Here is a 21,777-nt window from a genome sequence, read left to right on the forward strand (position 1 = left end):
TAGGTATATAAACTCCGAGTGTCCGAGTATGGTAGGAGTTCTGCCTAAATTATTATTTTATTAGTATGGCTAAGAATCTAGTCGGGGATATAGCCTAAACCTTGATCAAATTAAAAAGATAATAATTAAAATAAGATTTCTTTATGATTAAGAAATACAAAATTATATAAACAAAGATATAGCTAAAATATAGTTTCTTCGTAAGAAAAATAAGCATTCACATACATGAGGATATAGTTAAAATATTATTTCTTCATGATTAAGAAAGATAAACTTTTACCTACAAAGGATATAGTCAAAAATAGTGTTTCTTCGTAATTAAGAAACATAAGATTTTATATATCAAGGTTATACACAAATGACGTTTATTCTTGAAGAAGAAACATATCATAGACATTTCTTCTTGAAGAAGAAACATAGCCATGATTCGCAAATAAAGAGAATGAATTCATATCCAAAATATTTTATTCAAACAAATTATCAATCAAGGTTTAAAGCTACAAAACTAGACTAAAGGTCTGTATCCGAAATAAGAGACGGTCCGGATATTTATATAAACAGGTTAATCAATCATTCATTCATAAAGGTTTTCAGACGAGATCACCACATCATTCAGAACAAACAATCACAGGTGAATACGTTAAACCTTTTAAATCAGTCAAGATAAAGGTCCTTTTTCCTTCTCGCGAACCACGGAAGCGCCTAGCACCCAGAGGAGCAAAGCTTATTTTGGAAAACGGCGCATAAAAAAGGGCTGGCCCGTCAAAAGTCCGGTGCCTTCGCGAACGAAGTTCAGAATCAACAAGGGTTCGTAGAACGGAGGGAGTGTACAACTGGGTCGTAGCCCCAGTTTTTTGTTCGTAACTAGGGAGAGATAGAATGGAGTTCTTCACGAAGTTCGAGACAAAGGAATAAAAAAGACTTTCTCTATGGCCTCCTCGTTTTGAGACATTATGGCTTTGGGGTCGACCCCGGTAACAAAGAAGGAATCCATAAAAACTTAGGATCCGACACCATGATAAAATACTACCCTCATGATTAGACCATGTCCCTGAGATTTGATAAAAGAAAGGTGCATTTGCGGTTAATTCGTTGTCATTGGATAAGTTATTAGGAATATGACGGAACGGAAGACCAAGGAAAGAAAGAAGAATGCACCAAAATGCAGGTGCTGCGCCAAACACTGGTGGTTCTTTCTTGTTGTAAGTGAATGCAACGAAAAGATTTATCTTAACAAAGTCGGTCAAATATTTTATGAGATTACGTGATCTCTAACATAAAGATTTAAGGGATTAAGTGCTCCTCCCTAAATTACAAGATAGAAAATAAAATCAACTCAGATCGAGTACACATGTGTCTGGATCCAAACATAATTTGTTTAGTATTTCAATCAAACCTACGTGGCCGCAGACTAGAGATCATAGTATAAGTTCTCTAATGGGCGTCAGTTCCCAGAGAACCGAAATTGTGTGTATGTTAGTGGCATAAATCCCAGAAATAATAGACGTTTTTGCTGAGATTGTTCAAGAAAACTATCTTGTCAGTCAAAGAAAGATTTATAAAATGTTCGAGTCAACGATTCACCAGCATATCGCTGACGTATTTTTCACCCATATTTCAGGGAAACATGTTAGTACATGTAGCAAGGAATTATAGCCATTCAAGAAGATAGACGCTCGCAAGGTAGAGATGACTCAGTTTTAAAACATTATAATATTGTAAACGATATTAAACATGATTTGTAACATCAAACAAGATTTATAAATTAAAAACTCGGATAATTATTATCCGAGAAGCCTTTCAAATAAATTAATATTTTATTATGCATAAAGGTTTACACATAACTTAATATTTCAAAATATATTGATAATTTAAAAGACTTCCGCTAAATAACCCCAACTCTGATATAGTTACAATACATGTACCCAATTATTAGTCACACGCCTAGGCCCTAAGTCGGGGTGTGACAGGTTGGTATTAGAGTCATAGATCTTAGCAAATTAGGTTTTTAATTATACCTAGAATTTGATCAAAAATAAGTTTACGATAGTGATAAAGTATTCAATTGAAAATATCGAAGAAATAAATTGAATGATTAAAAATTTGTTACGAATAACATATAAAAAAGTTCGGATAAGATAGGAAAACACCCTCCCATACCTAAAATAACCTCGTATAGATGTCCGATCATCAATCTAGCCAAGGATCATTTCAGCTTTGATCTGGTAAAGTGTAAGGACCCTGTACAGTGCCCTACTTTAGCGTCGGAATTACTCATTAACACAGTTCTATAATCAGAGTTAATTAAAACTTTCACAGAATAAATAAGACTTCAATCATTCTTTACAAAGCATTACAAACTTGTCTTTAAATCATTACATAAAACATCGTGTTAAAACATCAATTCTTTTATCATTAGATGTCAGCCATTCAATCTATGCCATGTGTCGTCCTCGTGCTAGCTCTTTAAACCTGTTTACCTGTGTGCATACTATAGGTCAGCTACGCTGAGTGAGTTCTAGTTAATCAAGCAACTTACCATACAACCCTTACATGCATTATATACGTATCCAAAGACACATAGTCCGCTGTCTAACCTGTTCACCTTACCGCTTAACCACTTAACTGCCCCTTAACGACTTAGCCACTTGTTTACGGAAGCACAGGAGGCTTGCCCTCCCACGCACTCACGTTATGCCACTTATTAACGAAGGCATGTAGAGGCTTGTCCTCCCACGTTCTCTCGTTATGCCTCTTTTATAACGACAACACGTATAGGCTTACCCTACCACATACTATCATCATGCCACTAGCACCCTTACTAGGCTCTTCTCCACTTCTATCACACTTTATTCTACTTGTCTACAACACACTTCCCATCAGTTGATCATCTACACAGTAATCAAGTCACATCATAGCATTCATACACACTAATAACCACTTGGCAATCACTCTCGTTGGCGATACGTGCAATATCCGAAGATCGTTCACGCACCGACAACATTCATAAATAACTCGTATATCATCTATAGCATACACTTACCACTTAAGGTAAGTGTTTTCACACTTCACGTCGAGTATGCACACAACCCCGAAAACATAACAAGGAAATGGGGCTAGAAATTCACCTGAATGTGGTTACGTCCTCCGTTAATGGTTATTCCTTTCTTTAGCTGTGCGCGACTCACTGTTTAATAAATAAAATATTAGATGCCACTCTAGCCATTCTCATTGTTTACTTAATTAATCGTATGTGTCTAAGCTGGTTTTACTTCATTGAATTTTTACTTGTTAACCTTTAAAGGTATCTTTTGTAAATTAAGGTAATCGTTACTTGTTAACCTTTAAAGGTATCTTTTGTAAATTAATAAAGTTCAAGGGCTATTATGTAAATAAACCCTTTATTCTAAGTCTAGGGACCTTCTTGTCATTCTTTCAAAGTCTACTTCGTTATCCAGTTCATTAACGAAGGAGGCTCCTTCGTTATTTCTTAGCGAATTGGCCTTTTTGAAGAATTGGCCCTTAAACGAACTGATCTTCATAACGAATGGGCTCATTTGTTTGACCTGGCTAACAAATGAACTCTATAACAAATTAGGTTCATTCATCCCTTACTTAACGAATGGCCTTAACGAATTGAGGTTAGTTCGTCATTCTTTCCTTAATGAATTGACATAAGTTCGCTATCCTTCATTAACGAATTGACATAACGAATTGTTGTTAATTCGTTACTTCTCCGTTAGCGAATTAGATTTAGGTCAGAGAATGACAAAAACATTCTATGACCTTCCCTTACCTCGTACATCTTTTCCGGCGCCTTCATCGCCGGAAAAATGGGTGGTGACCGAAAAACGTATTTTCGTACCGCTTTCACCGTTTTTCGCCCCGCTCGATCCAGATCTGACCTAGGTTGACCCCTAAGCTCATCTTTTGACCGGTTTATACCCGATTTTATCCGAATCTCGTGACTTTAACGGGTGAGGATATCGGCTCGTCGTTTCACAACTAGATCTAGCGGGTTTGGATCTATTCAATATCATGCTATCATTACCTTGAGTCGGGATCAGTTATTCTTCTTCGTTTCGGTTTAGAGAAAGAGAGAATAAGAGAGAGAGAGAGAGCTTAAATGTGTGTTTTGGATGGTGTATGGAATATGTGAAAATGAATGGATTAGTGGGCGATTATGTTTTATATACTATGGGTCATGGGCTTGAGCCCATGGTCTATCTTCCTTCCTTCATAATCCAAGTCCATTACCCCTATCTATTTAGTTACAGTTCTACTAATCTAAGGAAACTTTCCTACCATAAATAGATAATATATTTACTATTATTTTTAGAAATTTCGGGATGTTACATAAAGGAAAAGGATACATAGGAACATCTTGACTCCCAATTCCTATATCTAGCGATGAAAATTCATATCAAACAACAATGGAGGAAGATTCAGATTCGTTTGATTTTGATATCTCTCTATCTCAGATTATTCCAAATCAGAAAACATATGGAAACGGATCAAGTAGATCTAAGAAATCAACAATGTTAAAAAGGAAAAGAAACAATGACTTATCTAGAAGAAAATCCTCAGGGACAGATATACATTAATTATTCTACAATTCAAGATCCTTACTATGCTCACACTGAAGGTGAACGTCAGAACATGAATTACAAAGAAATATATGACATTAAAGATGATTCAACTCATTATGAAATCAATGTCACTTAACTAGCTGAAGCAATGCTCAAGAAAGAAATGGATACTGAGGAAAAACGAAAAGAAAAAGAGAAAGAAGAAAACACCAAGAAGGACATCAAGATCAAGAAATTGATTGTCCTGTGGAAGAAATAATAATCTTAGTAGTTGTAAACAATGAAATTGTAATAAATGTTATGCAATCTTGAAACGACAACATAAATAAAAGATATAGTTAAATTTTCTTGAAATTATTAATGTAATTTTTAAAAGAATTATGTGAAGAAAGGATCACATGAACTCTTAGAGTAATTCTTTCAGTACATCTGGAAGTAAGAGAATACTAGCTAGGAGATTGAGGAAAGGTCCAGGAGGATAAAATCCAAAACTATGACTAACCCCAAGTCAACGGTACATGAAATAATTAGCAAAGATAAAAAAGAAATAGACCTAGAAAGAGAATTATAGAAATTCTCGTAGTCTATTCGTACACAAGGTATGTACTAACCATTTCAAGAATATACAACAAGAAAGTATTGATGCCCCTCAAGAACCTCACCAACTATGATGAAGACATTTGGAAAACGATATGGTAGAATTATCATTTCATAAGACAAGTGGTAGTGCCCGCACATTGCAGCGGGGATGCAACATGAATGTGGTCGGTAGCGGGTATAGTTGCAAGTGTACAATACATCTTTAATGTGATACCTGTTAAAGTAATTTTGTGTATTAATATTTTTAACTTTGCATATGAATAGTAGCCTATCCATACTAACATACATCAAATGATACTAGCATAGAGCCCGCGCGTTGCGGCGGGAACGCAACGGGAGTTTGGTCGGTAGAGGGTCGGTTTGTTATACTACTGGGAATATGCGATTACAAAATTTATATTCGGTATAGTTTACTGTACAAAATATAACTTGTCAAACTTGACATGCAATTCGAATTTACTTGGTCAAAGCGTATGCAAATATGCAATATGTTACATTAATAATTTGATAATTTAGTTTGGTATACATTTATATATAATATGCAAATTCATACCAAAGACAGAGTGAACTCCATTAGCTTACTGTATTACAAGTATTACAATCTTATTTGATTTTCTAACTAACAGATTAATTACATGTTACATCCTCTAATCTTCATAAAACGCCATTTAGTATCAAATGGTAGGAAAAAAAACACAAACATAATCATCATTCTGCCTCCTTCACTTGAGGTGCATCCATAAAGAGATACTAGCATAAAACATACTGGTTAAACTGATCACTCCTAAACCAATACAACTTTTGCATAAAACGAACAAAATTTAATCGCCAATCCTTCAAATGATTTCTTGAAACATTACATAATACTCAATTTCTTTGCAGGTTTAAGTTAGGCCCATAAACTTCCAAAAGGTCATTGGGTACAAAATTTCCACGGTGTGTTACATGTTTCTTGCTCGAGTGAAGCCTTGAAGGTGAATATCACGAAGTTTGAATTTGAGTGCAAGTGAATTTGATAATTCCGCACCTCTTTTTTCCAACTTAAGTACAAAATAACAAACTGGAACCGACTTTGACACGCAAAAAGTCAAACCTTAACTAAAAATGGCTTCCGGTTGGTTGCCGGGTCAAACACTCCAAATTCACAAATGTGTTATCCCCAAATCACCAACACTCAAAATCTCCAAATTCACATTATTAGTTCAGGTTCTCACAAAATAAACATAATAATAAATGTAATACATTTTACAAATCAACAATTGAAACGAAATATGGGAAAATGATCGATTAACACTCACCGTAAAAGCAATCAAGAGAAGAAAAGCGAACACCAACCATCAAAAAGAGAATGTGTATGCTCGAAGCAGGAAGACAATAAAAGAAATGGTATGATGGACGTACTTGTGAAGTGCAAAAACGCCAGGCAAAAACCACCTACAACATTACCGAAAATTAGAAGTAAAACCAAAATAGCTTTGAAACACATAACATACCAAAATAATATGATGTGTAACTTGTTTAGTTCATGATTGAAACATGGATAACCCGGCTAGCCCATGACGACAAAGTCTTTTCCAAAATCTGCAACATTGTAGTAAGATAATAAAAATGTTAAAAGAAGCATAGAAACACACATGAAAAAGTATATAAAGCAATAAATTACCTTTGTTATAATGTTATTAACCAAATTCTTTTGGTTTATTCCAACTAAAATAGCCAGCAAACTAATGCTACAATTTGAATGGATCTGAAACATATAGAAAAAATATAACCGCATAAACAAGGAAGAAAATGATAAAGTTTTATTTAGAAATTAAAGGAAGCGGTAAAACACTAAGGTCATGATCGTGTCGTGTTAGTGGGTGAACACAACCCATATATTTATTTGTGTCAAAACCATAAACTCTTTTAAAGTGAACACGACCCACGTAGCTTATCAAAACATCGCAAACAGGTTAGTGGGTCATAATCAAGCTGTAAACGGGTTAAATTTAACTTTAAATCGCTTGACCTTAACATGACCAATGTACATACAGATACAACCGACCCATCATCCTCGTTGGATTTTTTTTAAAGTTTTCGAGCCTTAACACTTGTTTTCTTTTTCAAATCCCTAATATGAAAAACTTAAATTATTATCAACCCGTATCTAATGAAGCAAGTAATATAGATTTTATGCTTTTAAATTAAATTAAAATGGCTTTGAAACAAATAATCCAACCAAGAAATAGAAAGCATACCGGTAATGGAGTGCACGATGGTCATTTATAACCTCCAAGTGCATGGTTTTATAAAAATATTATCAAATAAATAAAAAACATTGACCTACTTATTGTTAATAATCAAAAACCTTAACCAGAATGGTGAGAAAGTTGGCGTTACACCTGCCATTTGAAGCGACGTGAAGGTCATAGGCAAATTTGTATCAAGCATTAAGACGATTTAATAAATAAGTAAACAGGCATGCAAATTCAAAAAACTACTTCAATTACAAAGATGAACAAATTCAAGAGAGAAAAAAAAATGTAAACCCTGATATGCCTTGTAAACTCAAAAATCAATTACTAAATTAAACATAAAAACAACAACAATTATCGAAATCAAATAGAGTTCAATTAAACTACGGTGCATACCTTCTCAGTTGTTCCAGAAATTGATCTCTTCTTGGGAGTGGATCCTTAAATAAGGTTTCAATTGATTAAGTATTACAACCATACAATAATTGATGCATATTCTCCCAATATTGTTATGCAATTGATGAAGAATCTGAAGCCCTGTCTTAATGGCTTCTTCAATTAGCGTTCGCCGGAGAATAAGTGTAACCGAAGAAATGAAGGGTCGGCGTGAAAGAGTAATAAATATAACGGTGTCTCCTTTTAGTTGTGTTAAATTACCATATTGTCCACCTAATATGCTTTATATGTAATATAGATATAGATATAGATATAGATACTATACATACCAATATACATACACAAGCTTCACTGCACTCACACATACAAACCATACTGATCCTATAGGCTATAGCTAATGATATACATGTGCGCTTGTCAATCCCTTAAATTTTTTATTTTAACTTGGGTTTCGTTTAACGACAAAGGCTTAAAAAAGAAACAAAGAAACTCATTTTTAACTCGAGTTTCGGTTTTCCCAGGTTGTATTGCTCGGGTTTTGGGTGTTGTTTAATCGGAGTTTCAGGTTCCCTCGGGTTGAGTTCGGTAAGTTTTTGTGTTTGATCATGGCCTGGAAAATTAGGTGTTGTTTAATCAGTTTTATAACTACTTTGAGTCGGATGTTTACTCACGTTTTGGGTGGTTTTTTTGGTTTTTGTCGTATAATCATTAAATTTTTAGAAGAAAATAGCTTAACTTTATGAATGTGAACATACATATACACATCTGTTTCATTTAGCATATAGGATACATATTGTTGGATTAATTTCTATTCCGGGTCACAAGTCGGTGAACCGGGCCTAAGAGGTTTTAACAAGTCAGTTAAAGTCTAAGGGGTATTATGAAATATTCTTCCATATGCTTGGTGGCCAAGTTCACCTTGATGCCCAAGTTCACCTTGGTGGCCAAGTTGAGTGGTGACCACATATTATGCTTGGTGACCAAGTTGGGTTACTAGTATAAATACATGTACAAAGTTAGTGTTAGACACAACACAACAACAACAACAAACACAACAATCACCACCATCACTACCAAAGTTATTGTAATCAGTTTTTTGAGTTATATTTTCTGGTTATAATATAAGTCTGTTATTTATAAGTTGTGCGTTAATTCTCATTTATTATTCTTGAATTGGTATTAGAGCTCGATTCAAGAACGCGATAATTAACGGCCAACAAAGAAGGTGTCTCGATTGAACAAGTTGGTTTGATTTCCTGAAGAAGTTGTTATCGTGGTTGATCAAACAAGTTGGTTTGATCTCCCAAAGAAGTTGTTGTCATTGTAGATAGCATAGTTCGTTCAGTTGTTACTTTATTCAAACAAGTTGGGTTTGAGTAGCCATGGGTGACACGACTCCACCGCCGCCGCCAAAGGGGAAAGAGAACGGGCCATCTTCCGTTCAATGTCCAATGTTAACTACAACGAACTATACCGTGTGGGCTATGAGGATGAAAGTAGTCCTAAGAGTTCACAAAGTTTGGGACACCATCAACTCGGGTGTCCCTGATGAAGACAAAAATGACATGGCTATGGCCTTGTTGTTTCAATCCATACCCGAAACCTTGATCATGCAAATTGGAGATCAAGAAACTACTAAAGCCATGTGGGATTCGATTAAAACCCGACACTTAGGTGCCGAACGGGTTAGAGAAGCACGTCTCCAAACCTTGTCAATGGAATTTGACATTATGAAGATGAACGAGTCAGATTCCATAGATAACTTTGTGGGCAAGTTATTGAGCATTGCCTCGAAATCAGCGGCTCTCGGCAAAGTTATAGATGAACCAAGGTTGGTAAAGAAGTTTCTCAAAAGTCTCCCAAGATCGAAGTATATTCAAATGGTTGCATCGCTTGAGCAAATGTTGGATCTCAATAAAATGGGATTTGAAGATGTTATAGGCCGACTCTGAGCCTATGAGGAGCGAATCCGAGAAGAATAAATTCAAGGGGGTGACCAACATAAACTTTTAGTCGGTAAATATGATTCATCAAGTCATAGAAGTTTTGAATCTAATAGGGGACGAGGTCGAGGTCGCGGTCGAGGCCGTTTCAATGGCCAATACCGAACCCCTAGTACCGAACAAGGGTCATCAAGTCGGGAAAAGTAAGGGTGAAGAAAGATCGATCAAAGATTTTATGTTACCGATGTGACCAGTTTGGTCACTTTGCATCCGGTTGCCCGGACCGAGTTCAACAGGGTCAAGAAGCAAACAAAACTGAAGCCCGTGAAATTTTTGATGATGCGGCGTATATGCATCAAGTTGTGTTCTTAAATGAACAAAACCTAATACCAAAGAAATACGAGATCGAGCGGGTCGAAGATGATGTATGGTATTTGGATAATGGGGCAAGTAATCATATGACGGGAAACCGGTCGTATTTTTTAGAGTTAAACGAGAACATAACCGGGAGGGCTAAGTTCGGAGATGGGTGTCATTTGTTCAAATCAAGGGAAAAGGTTCAATTCTTTTCCAAGGAAAATCGGGTGACCAAGACTTATTAACCGAGATTTATTATATTCTGGAGTTAAAAAATAATATAATAAGTCTCGGTCAAGCAACGGAGTCCGGATGTGACATTCGGATGAAACACGATCTTCTGACCATGTACGATGAGAATGGGAGGTTACTCATGAAGGTCAAGAGATCCGAAAACCGACTCTACAAATTACGAATGAAAATTGGAGCTCCTGTGTGTTTGCAATCAAAGATTGAAGATGATGCATGGCGTTGGCATGCAAGACTTGGGCACATCAATTTCGAGTTAATGAAATCGATGGCTAAGAAGGATCTTGTACGAGGTTTACCACATGTTGAACACGAAAATCAGTTGTGTGAATCATGCTTGGTGGGTTAACAAACGAGGCGTTCGTTTCCGGCTACATCCTCGTTTAGAGCATCCCAACCTTTGGAGTTAGTTCATAGTGACTTGTGCGGTCCAATAACCCCATCCACTATCTCGGGTAATAGGTATGTCTTTGTTATTATAGACGATTACTCACGATACATGTGGACGTTTTTATTGAAAGAAAAAGGTGAAGCGTTTGAAAGTTTTAAGAGGTTTAAAGCCCTGATCAAGATGGAGGCGGGTTTACCAATGAAAACTATCCGAACCGATAGGGGAGGAGAATTCACTTCACGTGATTTCAATCGGTTCTGCGATGAAAGTGGAATTATTCGGCATTTAACCGCCCCGTACACGCCACAACAAAATGGGGTGGTAGAAAGGCGAAACCGGACTTTAATGGGGATGGTGCGGAGTATTCTAAAGGCGATGAATGTACCGAATTATATGTGGGGAGAAGCGGTCCGACATTCAACCTTTTTAATCAATCGGGTCCCAACCCGGGCCTTGGTTGATCAAACTCCATATGAACGGTTCAAGAAAAAGAAACCGATTATTGAACACGTTCGAGTATTTGGGTGCATGGCGTATGCTAAAGTTGATAGTGTACATCTTAAGAAACTTGATGACAGGTCAAGACAGCTCGTTTATCTCGGGTCGAAGACGGGTTCAAAAGCATACCGTCTCTTCGATCCGAACACCCAGAAAATTGTTGTTAGTCGAGACGTTGTGTTTGACGAAAACAAAGGGTGGAATTGGGTAAAGAAAGTCGAGAAGAATGACTACGAGCCAGGTATGTTTTCTATTGTTTGGGGGGGGGTGCGGTTGACTATGGAACTGGTCAAATCGAACCCACTATTGAAGAAACGTCTAGAAGCAACCCAGGTAGCCCAAGCTCTGAACCTACATCACCAGTTCAACCCGAGTCCAACGACTCAGCCGAACCAAGTCATATCGGGCCTAATTCCTCAACCCGCTCTCAAGTTCAATCTATGAGTAATGGGTCACAGGTCCATTCGGATGAAAATGAGGCCCAAACGGGTCTAAGACGTTCAACCCGATTCTCGGTTTTACCAAGAAGATTACAAGAAGATTATGTGTTACATATTGACTCTGACTATGAGCAATTGCTTCTTACAGCAAGTGGTGAACCAAGTAGCTATTTTGAGGCTAAGTCGAACCAAGAATGGGTTCGTGCTATGAATACCGAGATCGATTCGATAAATAAGAATGAAGCATGGAGGTTAGTCGAACTTCCAAAGGGTGCAAAATGTATCGGGTTGAAGTGGGTGTTCAAAATCAAACGAAACGCGGATGGAACGATAAACAAGTACAAAGCAAGGTTGGTTGCAAAGGGTTACGTGCAACAACCCGGGATTAACTTTGATGATGTTTTCGCTCCGGTAGCCCGAATCGAGACCGTTCGGCTCCTAATCGCATTGGCTGCATCTAACGGGTGGGAAATCCACCATCTTGATGTAAAGACGGAATTTCTACATGGTGAATTGAAAGAAGTTGTGTTCGTTTCTCAACCTGAAGGATACGAGAAAAAAGGCGAGGAGGCAAAAGTTTACAAGTTGTCAAAGGCCTTGTACGGGTTAAGGCAAGCTCCTCGAGCTTGGAACACAAATCTCGATAACATCTTACGAGGCATGAAGTTTCAAAAATGTTCCAAGGAACAATCGGTTTACCGAAAGACGGATGGGAAACATTTTTTGATCGTAGCCGTGTATGTGGATGATTTATTTGTGACAGGTACAAGCTCGAGTATAATTTCCGATTTCAAAAAGGGTATGGCGACCAAGTTTGAGATGTCGGATCTCGGGAAGTTAACCTACTATCTTGGAATTGAAGTATTCCAACGAGAGGATGGGATAGTAATTACACAAGAAGGATACGCCAAAAGAATTCTAAAGGAGACCGGTATGCAAAACTGTAATCCGTCTCAAGTCTCGATGGATCACGGTGTGAAATACTCAAAAGCCGAGAATGAAGTCGAACTCGATGCAACTGAGTATCGAAAGGTAGTGGGTTGCTTACGGTATTTATTACACACTCGTCCGGATATGGCATACTCTGTGGGTATTTTTAGTCGATATATGCAAAGCCCACGAGAATCTCATGGTATGGCAATACGACACCTATTGAGATATTTGAAGAAAACGACGAGTTACGGGATCAAGTACGGGAAGAACGGGTCTAAACGACTTGTAGGTTATAGTAATAGTAGTCACAATATAGATGAGGATGATGGTAGAAGTACCACTGGCCACGTGTTTTATTACGGGCAATCTCCAATTACATGGTGCTCACAAAAGCAAGCGACAGTTGCACTCTCGTCGTGTGAAGCCAAGTACATGGCGGCTTCAGCAGCCACATGTCAAGCTGTATGGCTCCAAGAGTTGTTGAGCGAGTTGACTGGAGAAGCGTTGCAGAAAGTTGTGTTGAAAGTTGATAATACGTCCGCAATAGCCCTTGTGAAAAATCCGGTTTTTCACAACCGAACAAAGCATATAAAGTCTCGCTTTCATTTTATCCGAGATTGCTACAGTGACGGCGACGTCGATGTTGAGCACATTAGCGGGAAAGAGCAACGGGCTGATATCCTCACTAAAGCACTCGCAAGAATCAAGTTCACGGAGATGCGCGAGTTACTTGGAGTTGAAGACCTTTCTAATCCGAATAAGAAATTAGGGGGGGGGGGGGTGAATGTTGGATTAATTTCTATTCCGGGTCACAAGTCGGTAAACCGGGCCTAAGAGGTTTTAACAAGTCGGTTAAAGTCTAAGGGGTATTATGAAATATTCTTCCATATGCTTGGTGGCCAAGTTCACCTTGATGCCCAAGTTCACCTTGGTGGCCAAGTTGAGTGGTGACCACATATTATGCTTGGTGACCAAGTTGGGTTACTAGTATAAATACATGTACAAAGTTAGTGTTAGACACAACACAACAACAACAACAAGCACAACAATCACCACCATCATTACCAAAGTTATTGTAATCAGTTTTTTGAGTTATATTTTCTGGTTATAATATAAGTCGGTTATTTATAAGTTGTGCGTTAATTATCGTTTATCATTCTTGACATATATATTTAATATATGCTTTCGGTAGTTACATAATCTAACTAAGCTATACACGATCTACTTCATTAAATAACCCATGAAGCAATTGCAAAATTGTTGCATGACCGTTTCGAGTTTATGCATGAGGTTAGTGTTGTTGGTGTGTTGTATAAAGACAACATCTCATGTGTTTTCAACAACTCTTCGCATAAGCATCAAATAGAGCAAAATGTAATATCAAAAAAATAACATCACCAAAACTATATAAAACTCTATTGCTTAATTCTAATTCACATTGCATACAAGAAGCAATTATTTCATGCATTCCATGCCCTGTTTCTATTCAAAAGAGAACAAATTTCTTACTGATCTGCAAACGTTTCCTACAAAAAATAGACACAATGACACATTCAGCAACAATTTTAGATATCAAAGCACACGCACCTATTAAACACAAAGAATATAAAACTAATTTCTATTATGTTTCCTTAAGTGTAAGTAGATAAAGCAAAACTTAAATTAGTACTTGAAAAAACGAAAGAATGCACAGTAAGTCTGATAGAAACGTTTCGTCAATGAGTGCTACTGTGCTAACTTCCATATGTTTGGTCTTTCGTTTATTTATTAATACAAAAACTAAGCGAATAATCACTTACCACCATCTCAAACTTTAAAATGCATTTTGTGTTACTCACGCTTCGAGAAATTCATAATTTACAAATGGCAAGAACTCTTATCTGAATTTTTGTCAACCAAAATGATGTAAAAGGTGCGCATTAAACACTATTTGACTTATTTTTAAGTTTTTTTTTTATTTCACACATTAGTCTAGTTTGGGTAAAAAATACACCGGTGATTATTATAAAAAAACATTAACATGGTTAAAAAAAAGATAATATATATATATATATATATATATATATATATATATATATAAGTGAAAAGGCTAACCACGGCTGAAAATGTGACAATTTTGTGCTCCAATTTTGGGGCTTCTGATCAAATAAAAGCAATTTGTTTCCTATCTGCAACACTGATAAAGTTTTCACAAATATAATTATATAATAAAACATTCAATGCCTAAAACGAAAAACAATATTAGAATACATGGTTACAGTAATCTGGAAGAGAAAGTATTAGAAACCTTTTTGTTCCATCTCTACCAAGCGAGAGACCTACATCTCGCTTGCTCGGTCCTCCACCGGGATTAGATTATGGATTACTCCATAGTGTCACACACATCAAACCTATAACATATTAACATAACATAATGATATGATATTAGTGCCAACAAATACAACTTTTGAGACTAAAAATACAAAATAAAAGTAGAAAAACATACATACCTTCGAATGGAGGGCTCACAAAACAGAACAGTTTCTCTAATGTCTTGCTTTAACATTTTTTCATTCAGTTTAATTTTTATCTTCAGATTCTATATACATTTAGCACGCATTTGATACTCGAGCTCGGATCGATTAAAAGATCGAAACGGGCCTAAGCCTCAAGAAAATCTTGTTTAGTTATCGAGCCTGAGCTCAAGCCATGTATGGGAAACTCGTTTATCATTTTTGTATTTCTAGGTACTAATTTCGCACCATCACCGAGCTTGGTCTGAGCTCGGCTCATTTATGTTTTTCTCAAAATATATAAACCGATTAAATACATATATGAATTAGTTAATATATAACAAACGAGCCGCGCCTGAACTGAGCTCAAGCTTGGAAAACAACTCAAAAGCCGAGCTCGAGCTTTGGAAAAGGAGATTGAAACGATCCGAGCTGGAGCTTGAACCCTTATAAGTTAAAACGAGCTAAGCTTAGGCTTGGATTGGCTCGTTTATACCCCTACGCTTGAACAAATTCTTCATTTTCTTTCGTCTTGATTGCTAAGTTCTTTTTCATTAGTGTTGATAATAATTAACATCCAATGACCTCATTGGAAGCTTTTATCTACCCTAACTAACAAAAGCAGTAACTTATTAATTGTATTTTAAGAGATTTATCTTCTTTCTTTATCCAGTAAACGTGTCACACAAAGCTGAAGCACCTCTATTTTAACATATAAAAGTGTCTTATGTACACAAGCTTGTCTAGCAAACCGCATAGATCAAAGAACAAGTAAACTCTTCTGTAAATCTGACAGCAACTTCAACATAAGAATCTAAAAGAAGCTACTAAATCCTTAAAGACAAGGTTTGAAGGTCGTAAGTTACCATGCCATTTGTTTTCATTACATGTTGCTGCCTATGCACAAGTCCATTCGCCTTTAACATAATTTGGAGTGACCATGAGTAGCTTTTTATTCATATTCCACTTTCTTCATAAGGATAATAACTGAATCAATTGTTAAGAAGAATGTCTTCTGAAAAAAAAAAAATCTTCAGAATGCATCAAGATCAAAGGGTGCGAAATGAAAAATATCCTAATTTCAAAATTTGTTATTTAGTGAACCAAAAAACGAAGATATCTGCTAGAGCTTGAAAAAACCCACGAGTGGAGCTTAAGCTTTGGAAATATAGCTTGAAACGACGGGAGCTCGAACCCTCATAAGTTAAAATGTTGGTACATGATGTCAGTAGTTCAGTATCTAGTGTCTATAATCGTGTTAGTTGGTTTTGTTTTGTGTTTTAGTTAAGTTGTCTCACAAGTTCGCCTGTTATAAGCGAACTTGTGGAACAAGCGAAGTTATTGACAACTTCGCCTAACATGTTAGGCGAAGTTGTCGAAGTCCTTATATACTGTAGCTACGGCTTGTGTTTGTGATAGTTTTTAAGAACATGTATTTGTGATTGGTATATCACGTGTTAAAGGAGTTGCAATACAACGTGTCCTTTGTGTATTGTAACGTGTATTTGTGCTTGGGTTTAACGTATATCGCATCGAACACTCGTATCGTCTTACGTAGGGATTCCGCACCTACGTAGTACGAGATACTTCCGTGTAGATCCGGCTGGGAACCTACAATTGGTATCAGAGCATTTGCTCGTGATTGTGTGGTTCGGGATTATCACACGAGTGTAGAAATCGTTCCGTTTGACTATTCGCGGGACGAGTTTACGTTGAAATACCGAGTTTTTGTGTCCTACTCATCTACCACTATCAAATATAACCCATTACACCTTCGCATACCTCGCAATACGTCAAATTAAAACCTGCAAAATTCGTGTGTTCATCAGGCGAAGTTGCCGTCATTGTTTGTAGGGTTTACGCGAAGATATTAGTTTAAGCGAAGTTATCATTAACTTCGCTTGTCTCACAAGTTCGCGTGAATTAAGAAAAGTTAACATCAGGCGAAGTTAAGAAGGAAACGAAGTTAATCTTAAGCAAAGTTGTGGAAAACAAGCGAAGTTAAGCTTAAGCGAAGTTAAGCATAACTTCGCCTACTGGTCACTGTTCAGCAAAAAAAAAAAAAATTTTTCTTTCTTCCTTGGTATTTTAAAGTCGGGTTTTCTCTTAACAATGACTTCGATAAACATTACGGAACTGGTGAAAATGGAAGTTGAAGCTGGTTCAGCAACTAAGGCCCCAAAAATGATAAAGGGTACCGATTTCGTGGCTTGGAAAGATCGGTTTGAGCAGTATGTTAAATATCAAGATGCAAAGATGTGGGTGTGCATTCAAGATGGATACATTCCACCAACGGCCTTGTTTGAGGGTCGTGATCAGATTAAGAAGTACAACAAGATGGAAGAGGAAGAAAAGAAGATGTATGAGGCAGAGAGTAAAGCTCATGCAGCAATCACCATGGCTCTTCCACAAGAAATTCTACACACCTTCAAGAAATACAAAACTGCTAGAGAGCTATGGGAAGCTCTAGAAAACCGAAAACCCAATTCTCGGTGTTCAAATATTTGAAAAATGAATCACTTGATGATATTATCACAAGATATTATCACCTGATGACCGAACTTAGCAATTACTCCATTGTATACAAAGAAGAGGAGATAGTAGAGAAACTTCTTGATGCTCTTCCACCGAAATGGGAAATGTACACGGTTTTGATGAGAGAAGATAAAGAGTTTGCCGATATTGATTTGGAAATAGCAGTTAATAAATTACGAACTTTTGAACTCAACATGGTTCGGAAAGAGACACCAACTGATCAGGTTCAGGATCCGGGAATGTACGGTTCAAAAGTTAGTTCAAGTTCAAGTTCAAGGACAGAATCATCTGCTTACTACTCAAAGGGAGACTCAAGCTCAAACTCAATTCATGATGGTCATGTGGCTCTCAACATGGATGGTGATGTATGTTTTGTAGCTGGAGGAAGTAATTCTTCAAAACCTCAAGCCACAACTGGTAACTGTTCATCAAATGTTCCAACCAACAACTACTCACAGATGCCTATGAGTGTTAAATCAGCTGAACAGCAGTTTGCTCTCTATGCATCCTTCATTGCATCTTATGAGAATTACATCAAAGGTAAAATAGTCGATCCTGCAACTTTGGATGAAGACTATGATCAAATTGATGCTGATGATCTGGAAGAGATGGATCTGCAGTGGCAGATGGCAATGATAGTAAGAAGAGTTAAAAGGTTCATGAAGAAAACGGGTAGAAAGTTCGTTGGCGAAAGACCAGGATTTGATAAGTCAAAGGTTCGATGTTATAAATGTCAACAGAATGGTCACTTTGCTAAGGAATGCACAAATGAAAGAATCGAACGTAGTCAGAACAGGACTACACAACCGAATGGGGGAGGTAGTGAGAATAGGGCGATGATGTCTAGACAGAATGGGGGATACAACTGGAATCTGCAAGTTGAGGAGGTGTTCGAACAGGCTAACTTGGTAAACATCGAAACGAGAGGAAGCGACAGAGAGACGGGAGCAGATCAAGCTTATATGGCAGAAGTGAACGATCAGCTTTCTGAGGTAAGTCCTGAACTCCCCTGTATGCAATGTGAAAATCTGTCTGAACAATTGAAAACCATAACTGATCAGTTTATTAGTTTGGATGCTCAATTTAAAACGTTAAAAGAAGATCATCATTACACTAAAACTAGAGAAAACAGTTACTCTGTAAAAATAAAAGTTAGTGAAAAAGATATCAGAAGTCTTAAAGCCAGTCTAGCTGAAAAAATACAAGTAATTGATCTTAGTTATGAAGTGTTAGAAGAGAAAACCAAACTAATTACTGAAAGGGATAAACAGATAGCTGATTACCAGGTAAAAGTGGTGGAACTAAACAGAAAAATTGAACAGTTTAGAAATTCCTCAGCAATGCTTGATCACATCGTGAGTGTTCAACGTTCCCTAGTTAAAAAAGGGGGAATTGGATATTCTGAAGTTCCACCACCATATAACCATAACTATACATATGATCCTAGTAATCAGAAATCTGTTGATGTTGAGATTAGTCAGACAGTTCCTGTCAAAGTTTCGACTAAAGAACCTGAAGTTAGTAAAAACGAAACGAGTAAGCCTGTTTCGAATGTTAAGATTTCTGTTCCTAGTTCTGTCTCATCAAATTCGGACAAGACATCCGAATCTAGTGAGAGAAAAGAAGAGGTAGTGTTACTAAAACGTGGGGAGGAATATAAGTCAACTGAAAAGAACTCTCCCCTAAACCCGTTTGTCCCACCGTATGTTAGACAAACAAATAGTAATGCAACATCAACATCTGAAACAACTCTTGAGACGAAGGTTGAACATAGGAGCTGTTTCAGATGCAATCAAATAGGACACCTGATTGCTAATTGTCCCCTAAATCAGAGATTCAGAGGAATGAGGCCTCCGAAAACTGAGAATAAAACGAATAGAAATTATTATAATGGTAACTCATCAAAGTTCAGACATTAGACTAAACCAAGATTTCAAAAATATCAATCTCAGTTTTTCTCAGTTAACAACCAAACCAACAATTATGACTCAGTTAGTCCTCTAAGGTTTGGATGGCCTCATAGTCAATTCTCAAGAAGGTATCCGTTCAGAACTTACAGAAATCACCATCAAACCGCTTTTGGGCAATCAAAGTACGGGATGCCGTTTAACAGATTTAATCGACCCAAGACCAATCCTTTGCTTTAATCGTGCAGGAACAGTTGAACAGGACTGCAAACAATCTGTGGGTTGTGGACAGTGGCTGTTCCCGTCACATGACTGGTAACAAAAATTTGTTACATGAATGGAAACCTGTTCAAGGAGGAAGGGTAAGTTTTGCTGGAGAGAGTGGTGGTAGGATTATTGGTATTGGAACTGTGACAAATGGTAAAATGAAGTTAGAGAAGGTGAATTTTGTTGAGGAGTTGAAGCATTATTTGTTGAGCGTGTCTCAGATTTGTGACAAAGAGTACACAGTGCACTTTACTAAAAATGAAGCAATTGTTCTGTATCCTGGCTTCAAGATACCCGAGGCATGGGTGGTGATGAAAGCTCCAAGAGAAAAGAACACATACGTCATGGATATGAGGTCAACTGAGATGACTACAGAAGAATCATGTCTTCTGTCGAAGGCAACTGAATCTGAGTCCGAGTTATGGCATCGAAGAATGGGACACATACATCTTCGAAAAATGAACTACATTGTCAAGAATGGTCTGGTGCTTGGTGTTCCCTTGAAGAATTTCAACTTTGAAGACCAATGCTTATCGTGCAAGAAGGGAAAGCAACACAAGAAACCTCATCACACCAAGAAGGTTAATTCAATTGTCAGTACCCTAGACCTACTTCACATGGATCTTTTCGGTCCCGTGAATGTAAAGAGTTTAGGTGGAACGTCATACTGCTTGGTAATAACAGATGATTACTCTCGATACTCTTGGGTATACTTTCTGAAGACGAAAGATGAGACGGTTCAGTTGGTAATTAACTTGATTACCAAGGTTGAAAATGTTGTGGGGAGAAAGGTTAAGTACATCAGGAGTGATAATGGGACAGAGTTCAAGAACTACCAGATGGAAATATTCTGCTTACAGAAAGGGATAGACCACCAGTACAGCGCCCCGTATACTCCGCAACAAAATGGGGTGGCTGAGAGGAAGAACAGGACTCTAATTGAAGGAGCCAGAACTATGCTGGCTGATGCTAAACTTCCCGTGGTGTTCTGGGCTGAAGCAGTTGCCACAGCCTATGTTCATGAGAAGATTGTCTCACAGATTCTGTATGATGAGGAAGAAAATATTGTGCAACGTCCGCGATACGATGAGTGTCATCCTTCCTCGTCAAGAACCCCTGATATTCCTGCTGGCTCTACTGAGGAAGAGTTCTACAATCCTTTTCACTCTCAACACCAATCACCCATTGATGAACTCTCTTCGAACTTGGAAAACAATCTGAAAGTCAGTACGGTTCCGACTACTGGAGTTCACAAAAATCATCCTTTGGAGAACGTGATAGGTGATCTGTCCGATGGTGTACAAACAAGGCGAAGCTTGAATGAGCACACATGTGTTTACGCAAGCATTAAGGAAACATGGATCATTAATGAATGCTTGTACACCTGCTTCATCAGCCAGATTGAACCAAAGAACTATCAAATGGCCCTCAAGGATAGCTCGTGGGTCGAAGCCATGCAAGAAGAGTTAGCTCAGTTCGAGAAGATGGAAGTATGGAAATTGGTTGCAAAACCTAAGAATGTGCATGCTATTGGCACAAAGTGGGTCTTTAAGTGTAAGAGAGATGAGAAAGGGATAGTCATAAGGAACAAGGCGAGGCTGGTAGTAAAAGGGTTTAATCAGCAAGAAGGAATCGACTACAATGAAGTGTTTGCTCCTGTGGCAAGATTGGAGGCAATCCGACTATTTTTGGCATTTGCTGCACACAATCAGATGAAGGTGTTCCAGTTAGATGTAAAAAGTGCCTTTCTGAATGGTAAAGTCGATGAGGTAGTGTACGTTGAACAACCTCCGGGTTTTCCTGACCCTGACTTTCCTGATCATGTGTACAAGCTGAGTAAAGCGCTATATGGACTACATCAGGCCCCTCGTGCCTGGTATGCAACCTGATCAGATTACTTACTTGAGAATGGGTTCGAAAGAGGAAAGATCGACAGCACGCTG

The sequence above is a fragment of the Bidens hawaiensis genome, unplaced genomic scaffold (genome assembly GCF_021521415.1).
Source record: "Bidens hawaiensis isolate Kalapana, Puna unplaced genomic scaffold, B.hawaiensis_p1.1 tig00018487_1, whole genome shotgun sequence".
NCBI classification, from domain to species: Eukaryota; Viridiplantae; Streptophyta; class Magnoliopsida; order Asterales; family Asteraceae; genus Bidens; species Bidens hawaiensis.